Raw genomic sequence first — 10538 nt, 5'->3', positions numbered from 1 at the left:
TCTCAGACTTTGCCATGTTGCAATCACCACTTTGATGCTGAGACGCCACTTACGTTGGTCAATGTTGGTCAGCCTGCTGTTGCTAAGTTACCAGAGCATCAGCCGTATAGAGTGAAAGCGCTGACACTGGTTTCCTCATGCAAACACAGCGTATGATGCTGATTGTGAGCTGGAAACCCAGCGATCTGAGGATCAAACCCCAGAAAGCCTGATCCACAAACCAAAGGGTTGCTGAGTTCAGTCAATCTTATAAGTCCCTGCAGAGTATTGCAGTCGCTTTGGTTGAAATGTGTCTAATAAATATCCAGAAACTGATCCAGTTCATTGCTTCATCAATTAGAACTGATGTGCTTCACCAGCTAAAATATTAAATCATTATATTGGATTATCAAATAATATGCATTTCTAAGAAATATTTTGGGATCTAGCTTTTGGAAAAAAAAAAAAATTATATTTTATTATAAAATCTGTATGCCTGAATTTAAGATTTATGTATTTAGCTTTTAGTCTTTGGCAACTTTAACATTCATCTGGCCAAGCCTTATACTGCAGACTTCCATTCACTCGCTTCATTTGATTTCAAATGCCTTTCCACCACAAGCATTCACAAATCAGGAAACCAACTTGACATAATTTACACACGCAATTGTACTGCAGACAGCATTTTGGTAAAATCCCAACACATCTCTGACCACTTCTTCATAACATTTAACCTACATTTTCCTACCTGTGTGCCACCAACACCTCTACCTGTTACTTTTAGACGAAACCTACGCTCCCGTTCACCCTGCCATCTTTCCTCTGTAGTGTCCTCCTCTCTTCCCTCATCTACCCATTTCTCATCTCTGGATGTGAATGCAGCAACTGACACTTTATGCTCTACTTTAACTTCTTGTGTAGACGATATTTGTCATCTCTCCTCCAGGCCAGCACGGGCTGCCCCTTCTAACCCCTGATGTTCCTCGTGAGCATCGGGCCAAACTCAGGGCAGTAGAGAGAAAGTGGCGCAAGTCAAAAGATCCGTCTGACCTGAGTATGTATCAGTCCTTGCTTTCATCTTTCTCTGCTCAAGTCCATACTGCCAAATCTTCATATTTCCACAACAAGATCAACAGCGCTCCAGACACACTTATCCTCTTCAACACATTCAATTCTCTCTTCTGTCCCCCTCCATCACTTCTATAACAGCTGATGATTATGCCACATTCTTCAGAGACAAAACTAGAACAAATCAGCTCCACACACAAAGGACCTCCAACCAACCACTTCTGCTGCTAAAACTCCCCTCTTCTCCTTCTGTCCCTTCACTTCTCCTCTCCAGCCATCCTCTCCTACACTCTTACCAGCACTCATGATCAACACATCTCTCCTCACAGGCACCTTCCCCACTGCGTTCAAGCAGGCTCGGGTAACCCCACTGCTCAAAAAACCTACATTAAACACTTCACTTAAAGATAGCTACAGACCTGTCTCTCTCCTTCCATTCATAGCAAAAACACTTGATCGAGTCAGGTGTCATTATTTCTCTCACAGAACAACCATCGGGATGCTAACAAGTCAGGTTTCAGGAGTGACCATTTAAATGAGACTGCGCTACTGTCACTGAAGCCTTGCGGATTGCAAAAGCTGATTCCAAATACTCAGTTCTTATTTTGCTGGATCTACAGTATCTGCCGCTTTTGATACTGTGAATCATCAGATCCTCCTGTCCACCCTTTTCATCACTGGGCATCACAGGGTTTCTACTTCACTGATTTGAATCCTATCTCACTTTGTAGGTCGTTCAGGGTGGCCTGGGGTGGGGAGGCATCCAGAACACATCAACTGGTCACTGGGGTTCCTCAGGGATCGGTTCTTGGACCCCTCCTCTTCTCCACATACACTACATCACGGAGTCCCATCATACAGGTACATGGCTTCTCCTACCATTGCTACGCTGATGACACACAGCTCTATCTCTCATTTCAACCAGATGATCCAACGATGCACGGATCTCAGGCTGCCTGGCGGACATCTCGGCATGGATGAAAGAACATCACCTCCAGCTCAACCTGGCAAAGACTGAGCTCCTTATCTTCCCTGCCACTCCAGCTCTACAGCATGATTTTACCATCCAGCTAGGTTCATCAACAATTACCCCATCAAGTTCGGTCAGAAATCTGGGTGTAATCATTGATGACCAGCTGACTTTCAAAGATTACATTGCAAAAACTGCTCGATCTTGCAGGTTTGCACTGCACAACATCAGAAAGATCAGACCCTTTCTGACGGAGCATGCTGCACAACTTCTTGTCCAGGCCCTTGTCGTTTCTAGACAGGACTACTGCAATGCTCTCCTAGCTGGACTTCCATCAAGCACAATCAAACCTCTACAAATGATTCAGAATGCAGCGACACGACTGGTCTTCAACGAGCCCAAAAGAGCACTTCAAGACACTGATGCTAGCATACAGAACAGCCACAGGCTCAGCACCCGCCTACTTCTACTCTCTTTTACGAATCGACATTCCCACCAGAAGTCTGAGGGTGCTTTCACACCTGGCCCGTTGTTTCGGAACCTGTCGCATTTCCCCCTTTAGCTTGGTTAGTTTGGGCATGTGTGAACACGGAAATCGCACTCGGATCTGCGCCAAAACAATCGGTCCAAGATCGCCTGAACGAGGTGGTCTCGGCTCGATTGAAAACGAACTCTGGAGCGGTTCGGTTGTAGTGAGAAAGCAATCCGATCCAACGGACCAGGCTATATCACACTGTATAATGGGTAATTACGTAAGTTCCGTGAAAAGCAGTGGGTGTGCACGTCTTCGCCATTCAAAATCAAAGCGCGCCTTTTCATTAAAAAAAAAAAAAAAACACGTTTTAAAATATAAAATGTATGTTCATTTGCAACAGTTGCTAACAACACTAAAAAGACATTTATGCTATGCCATCAAAACAGCCACATCTACTGACGCACACCGTGCTGCGTCGTCACGGGAACATCCCAGCTGAAGATAATGAGGAAATTACTCTCTCCCTTTGCCAAGTGCATGCCGCTTGCTTTAGTTAAAAATAACAGTGTTTTGTGAATGTTGATGCTTTAATAGCAAATATTTATTGGGAGCGTTTATGCAGGGATTTCATAAATTTCATGGATGTAGCCACAGAAAAATTTTCTTATTTGAACAATGCTTGAAACTTGGTATTACGAGCACTTCCTGTGTCTGTTTGCCTCTTAAATATGGCTATCGATGTAACGCGCAATATTAATTTAGTTGAAATGTATGCAAATTGAAACAAAAGCAATTGGATTTATTGATGATAAATGTATAAACCTGGTAATTGGATATTTAAACCACATTCAGTTTATTAGTACTATGTATGACTGACATACAGTGCTGCTTGAAAGTTTGTAAACCCTTTAGAATTTTCTATATTTCTGCATAAATATGACCCAAACCATTATCAGATTTTCGCACAAGTCCTGAAAGTAGACAAAGAGAACCCAATCAAACAAATGAGACAAAAATATTCATATTTATTCGGGAAAATGATCCAATATTGCATATCTGTGAGTGGCAAAAGTATGTGAATCTCTAGGATTAGCAGTTAATTTAAAAGTGAAATTAGAGTCCATCTGTGCAGAGGTGTTTTCAGTCGGTGCAATGACTATCAAATGTCAGTACGTGACCTGTTTTATTCAAAGAACAGATCTATCAAAGTCTGATCATGTTTGTGGAAGTGAATCATGTCACAAACAAAGGAGATTACTGAGGACCTCGGAAAAAGAGTTGATGTTGCTCATCAGGCTAGAAAAGGTTACAAAACCATCTCTAAAGAGTTTAGACTCCACAAATCCACAGTCAGACAGATTGTGTACAAATGGAGGAAATTTAAGACCACTATTTCCTTCCCGAGAAGCGGTCGACCAACAAAGATCACTCCAAAGCAGAACATGTAATAGTCTGCGAGGTTGCAAAAGTTCCCAAGGTAACTTCTAAGCAACTAAAGGCCTTTCTCACATCGGCTAATGTTCATGTTCATGAGCTCATCATCAGGAGAACGCTGAGAAACCATGGTGTGCATGACAGAGCTGCAAGAAGAAAGCCACTGTTCTCCAAAAAGAAAATTGCTTGCTAAAGATCATGTGGACAAGCCAGAGGACTATTGGAGAAAGGTTTAATGGATGGTTTAAGTGAGAAGCTATTATGTTCAGAGAAAAGAACACACTGTATTCCAGCTTAAAAATCTTCTCCCATCTGTGAAACATGGTGGTGGTGGTATCATGGCTTGAGCCCGTTTTGCTGCATCTTGGCCAGGACAGCCTGCCATCACTGAAGGAACAATGGATTCTGAATTATACCAGCAAATTCTAAAGGAAAACCTCAGGACATCTGTTTAAGAACAGAGTCTCAAGAGAACGTGGGTCATGCAGCAAGACAACAACCACAAGCACACAAGTCATTCTACCAAAGAATGGTCAAAGAAGAACAAAGTTAATGTTTTGGAACGGCTGAGTCAAAGTCCAGACCTTAATCCAATTAAAATGTAAGCAAGCAGTTCATAGGAGGACACAGAGTTGAAGTGGTTCTGCACTAAGGAACGGGCGAAAAATTCTCTTTGTGTTCTTTCAAGACTTATATGAAAATCTGATGATGTTTTGGTCATATTTATGCAGAAATATAGAAAATTCTAAAGGGTTCACAAACTTTCAAGCAGCAATGTATATGCATCACATTAAGTTTATTTGTCAAAACTGTGTAACCCAAATTGATGGAAATGTTTAATGCAATTCAAATACATACATTTTAAATAAAGGCAAATAAATAAATGCAACAAAATAAGTGCATACTGTGACTTAAAATGAATGGCATAATATAAAATGTTGGTCATAACACAAATGATACGTAGCTCACCTTATCAATAAAAAAATATATATATTTGTGGCTGCAAAGTTGAGCAATTCTGATTTCAGCTTCAGTCTCTCTATTGTCTGAAGCACATGTGAAGAACATTTTTTTTTTCTTTTCCATCTTTTTTCTTCAGCAAGTCTGATGAAAGAGAGAGAAACAAAGAGAGTCAAGGCAGTTTGATATGTGCAGACATTTTTTTTTTTTTTTTTTTAAATACTGTCATTTTGTATTCAGTTAGTGACAATACTATGACAATTGCATGAGAACATCTCCAGCTTCACTTCATCACAGACAGCATTTTAAAGCATCATCAAAGTAAATGCTCATAAACATGCTGCCTTCTTTTAAGGCTTATGCACCTCACAGAGAAAGCAATCCCAGAATGCAGGAGTTATCTGTTTTTGCAAATAAACTCTTCATATATATATACACATGCATACAGTACATATACGTTCTGTCTGGTTGTCATTGTGTCACGCAGTATTTTCATGTTGCACCTGGTTAGGCTGGAGTCTTTCTCCTCATGCACACACCAAGCGCTGCCCACTGCACATGCATGCAAGTCCCTAATTGACCGTTAGCTGTTGGTGCATGCATGACGAGGCTCACATCACTGCTGTGCTCAAACCCACAGGATCTTCAACTCAAATTCACACGCTCAAACTCATCTGCTTTTTGACTATTTACAAACAAAAAGCTTCAGTATCAGGCACAATAAAGACATGCTTTGAATTCAAACAGAAACTAGGATTAGATATTTAAAGGAACAGTTCACACTAAAATAAAAATGTGCTGAAAATGCACTCACCCTCAGGCCATCAAAGATGTAGATGAGTTTGTTTCTTCATCAGGTTTGGAGAAATGTATAGCATTGCATCAGTGTCTCAGCAATGGATGCTCTGCAGTGAATGGGTGCCGTCAGAATGAGAGTCCAAACAGCTGATAAAAACATAATCCACACCTCTCCAGTCCATCAGTTAACATCTTCTGAAAGAAATCCATCAAGACACTTTTAACTAATACGATTCCATAATCCATAATAAAGCTTCCTCCAGTGAAAAAGCCTGTTGTCTCTCACATCATAATCCAGCCACATGTTTGTTTAGAGCCGTTATGGCTTGTGCTTGATCTGTGCAGATTTGTCTCCTAATTCAGACCAGACCACTTTTTCACCAGAGTAAGAATTATTACAGAATACAGTCTCATATTTTAGCTAAACAATGTTTTGTTTTGAAGCTAAAACGTCTTAATGATTTGTTTCACATATGCAATTAACAGACACTTTTATCCAAAGTGACTTAATTGCATTCAAAAGTACAGCTTATTATCAGACCTTGCTCTCATTAATAAAAGGATGAGCTCTTCAATATGTCCTGTGCCAACAGGAAAAATAAAAAAATGTCATCGCAGGAAAGTAAAACTGCACTTGTCAAGGCGTTTTATGAGGTCTGCTTGGTCTCTGGATCTCGTGGGACATCTGCTCCTGTGAGACTCTCACCGTCTCTCTGTGTTTCACACAGCTGTTCTGTCAAATAAAGCTGTAGCAGAGCTCACAAACACACACATCTGACACATTTTACATCTTCAGTGTCCATAATTTGGCATATCATCAGCGTCGCTCAAGAAACTAAACCCAGACAGTCTGTTTAGGCAGAAAGTGAAGCTGAACAGGCAAAAAAAAAAATGCTTTATCACAGATGCAATGAGTAAATGATCTGATTCAGAGATTCAATTCAAAGACAATATCAGTATGCATACTACAGATTTAGTTGAACAAAACAATCAAAGTTTATGACTTGCTCCGTGCAAAACTGATACCTAATCCTACTTTAATTGAATTCAAAACTTATATTACTAGCACAATACTGATAAATCTCAACAAGAAGAGAAATCGAGGTGTGGCTTTTCTGCAGTTCTCTATAGAAACACTCTCCTGTGTGATATAATCAATTAAGGCCTTAGGGAGTCTATTTTTCAAAACATTTGCCATTGAGCCTGCCTTCATTTGCATATTTCATAATTAGCGATAAAGCAATGCATCACATTTGGGAAAATAAGATGCTGCCTGCTGGCATGCATTTGGTCGTGAGGGAAAAAGGTTGATTTGATAAGCAAAAACAAAGACGGATGAAGTACAGTAACCCAAATCCACTCCTAATGTGCATATTCATCTTGTGAAATGGCATAATAATGTAATAGTTCTCAATCATCACTGATAAAGCCCTTCAGGTGCAGACTGAGAACAAACCCATCTGAAGGACTCTTGTGACCTCTACCGGACGCACGTGATATTACAACACTATTTGCGCTACAAATACTTTATTACTGACAAAATGAGAGAAATTATTTTTCTCTTGATTCATAGATTTTACCCGGATAAGTGCTCTCTTGAAACACTTAAGAATGATATTAATACAGACCGTTCTTTCCGTTTAGAAAACCCTGAAACCTCTTTACATTGATTCTGGAATTGCACACAACATCGTTTTAGTGCGACATGATTTTATCAAATGTCATGTGAATTCTAATTTTGAGTTTATTTATAGAAATGTAATTTTTGGCTTCCATGAATGTGGGGGGAAAAAGTGATGCTTACAGCATTTAATAAATCTCATTTTCCTGTAAGCTGAATATCACATTCATAAATGTACATTTTCTAAATGCAAACCTCTTTCTTTTTTTTTATTCAAACTTTAAATTAAAAAGTATTTTGAATCCATTGAGTTCTCTACAAACTTAAAAGCAATAAGAACAATGGCTTTGCTAAAGGACTTGGCACTTCTTCTGGACTGAATGACCCTGGACTGTTGCTGTATTGTTATGATTTGACAATGATAACAATTCTTATTCTTCTTTCAAGCATTCAATTAAAAAAAAAAAAAAAAAAAAAATGCTAAAAAAGTTGACCTGAATGAGAATATTACACAAGTAACAAGTAATAAAAGCTTTATTAAACAGACAGCTCATATAATTTCATTTGCATTCGATAACTAGGCTACTGGCAAAGATAATAATAATAATAGTCACAAGTTTTGATTTAAATGTCATGAGCACAAAAGGAAAAATTTTTTAAAGGTATATCCTGCCTTATATTTATCATATAGGCCTAATGTAAGTGAATGAAGGCATGCAATAACTGTGTTTTACTTCTACTAAAACAAATGAAATAAAAATAAATTAAGCTTCTGCTGCAGATCTCAGGACCTGGTCATTTTAGACTACACATGATATCATTTTTGGGCAAAAGTTGCTTTATAAAAGTGCTGGTTACTCAAAAGTGTGCTTTCTGCACATGGATTGAGTTGCTAAACAGAGACTATGACTAGTTTGGCAGTGATTGCTCTCGTTCTGGACGGTTACAGCTGTTGTCGTGTAACAGTAACTGGTTACTGCAGCGCTGTACATGTTTCTGCTCCGCAGCTGCTGAGAAACTCAGCCAGAAACAGCCGAGCGCTGAGACGTTTAATGATGCATCAACACTCACTCACAGACAGACAGGAGAGAGAGAGAGAGAGAGAGAGAGAGAGACTTTCAGTTTGTCAAGGTGCTTCTCAGGAGACAGACTCCTGAAAAAAAAAAAAAAATGAGGAGCAGAAAAACATGACTGTCATTGAATAAAGGACAACGGGGCTAGTTGTCACAAGTGGAGTCAAAAATTCAGCCAAACAGATTCTTGTTTTCTTGAGCAGTAGGATAATATTTAATATTTCCAACAATTTTTTTGTATTATCAGTTTAAACCACACTGACATATAAAGGAATAAATGAGAACTGTCACCCTTTACTCACTCTTACGTTGCTGTAAACGTTCACTGAGTGGAAAAGAGCAGCCTGGACATTCAACTAAACATCTGCTTTAGTGTTTTACAGAACAACAAAATAACAACATAAACAAGGGCACACTATATAAAACGGCTCTCTGAAGTTGTAAATTAAACCTGTTACTGGAATACTTTTACAAGAAAATACTATTTCAATCTTTCTACTTCAAAATGTGTGTCGTTTCTTCGAAATTTGTGATATTTATCAGCAATTGCTGAGTGAAAATTGTTTCAAAGTAACATTTTTCAGTCTGTTTTTCAGAAATATCCAGTTGGGGCAAGTTGTCACATTTTAATAAAATATTAGATTTTTAAAAATCATGTTTTGTTTGCATATCTAAAAAGCCATTAAATAGCCCATAATACACATTAACAGCAATATGTTGTTGAACAATACTGAATATGCTTCCTTTTTCCAACTTTAGATTTAAAACTTTTTCAATTTAATAGATCAAACAAAAAAAATCAACATGTCCCACTACACACTCTCAGAAATAAAGGTACAAAAGCTGTCACTGGGGCGGTACCTTTTTCAAAAGGTACATGTTTGTACCTAAAGGGTCCATTTTGGTACCTTAAAGGTACATATTAGTACTAATAGGTACAAAAGTGTACCTTTTGAAAAGGTACCGCCCCAGTGACAGCTTTTGTACCTTTATTTCTGAGAGTGCAGAGTCAAAGTGTGTTAAATATAATGTAGGTTTTTCAGTGTAACAACAGCAGAAGTGTTCAATAGCATTTGTGCAGTCAAGGCTGAATTTGTAAATTTGTAAATAAACCCACCAGAGCAACCGAGTCGCCTTTGAGCTTTTGCTCACGGCACAGAGTAACATTTGCTAAACGAGTGAAATGATATTCATGAGGCAATTAACTCTATCAAATTCCACAACATAACAAGCGGTGGAAACCTCCCAAAGCTCAGAGCAGCACAGAGAGTGTTTGTATGAAGGACAGAGAGTCTGGCGGTGTTTTAAAGCATCTTTGAAGCAGCCAGAGCATCTCAGGAGACTGATTTCACAGCTTCTACGCACTCGCTCAAGCTCTGGGACTGTGCAGGTCTTCAGAACCGACTGACATCAGGCTGGTTTGGGGACTGGATCACAACAGACTGCAGAGAACTTGTTAAAAAGTCAAGCCGTGGAACTAAACTGTTTATATAAACTGAAATGTCACATCCAGATTTTGCATTTTGTCTATGAAATATGTTTGTTCAGATATAACCTGTCAGTTTCAGGCCTGGGTCAAATTAAACATAGGCCTACAATATAAATATAACCACTGTAAACAAACAGTAAAGGAATATATATAGAAATAATGATGATGGGTTTGTTGTTTTTTTTTCAATGAAGGACTTTTCAATTAAAACTTGAATTGAAATATTTGAAAAATACTTGAAAAAGTGCACAGGAATAAAGATCATGACCTTAATCTGTATGTATCTTTTGTTATTGTGTGGTTAGTTTTTCACCTTTTTAATGCAACATTTTGATAAGACAGCAGACAATTAACACTGAAATTATAAAATAGGCTCCTAGTAAAAACTATTCAAAGCTATAATAATCCATACTTCGAATGATTAGGTTTATATATAGTGATGGGTGTTATGCATTACAAGTAACGCCAGTTTTTTTTTTTTTTAATTTTCAAGAACAGAGCAATGCTAACCATGTATTGTTTCACACTTTGTGAACATGATTAAATATGAACATGTATTTACTCATCTCACTCACAAAAACCGATTTAGCATTCCTCAAAATGATTAAAAACAGTGAAATGCAAACTCAAAATATGCAAATCTGCAATAATTACGTGTGTAAAATAAACAA

This window comes from Onychostoma macrolepis, chromosome 18 (genome assembly GCF_012432095.1).
Source record: "Onychostoma macrolepis isolate SWU-2019 chromosome 18, ASM1243209v1, whole genome shotgun sequence".
In the NCBI taxonomy this organism is placed as follows: Eukaryota; Metazoa; Chordata; class Actinopteri; order Cypriniformes; family Cyprinidae; genus Onychostoma; species Onychostoma macrolepis.
The sequence above is the reverse complement of the archived record's forward strand: the minus strand, read 5'-3'. Positions refer to the sequence as shown.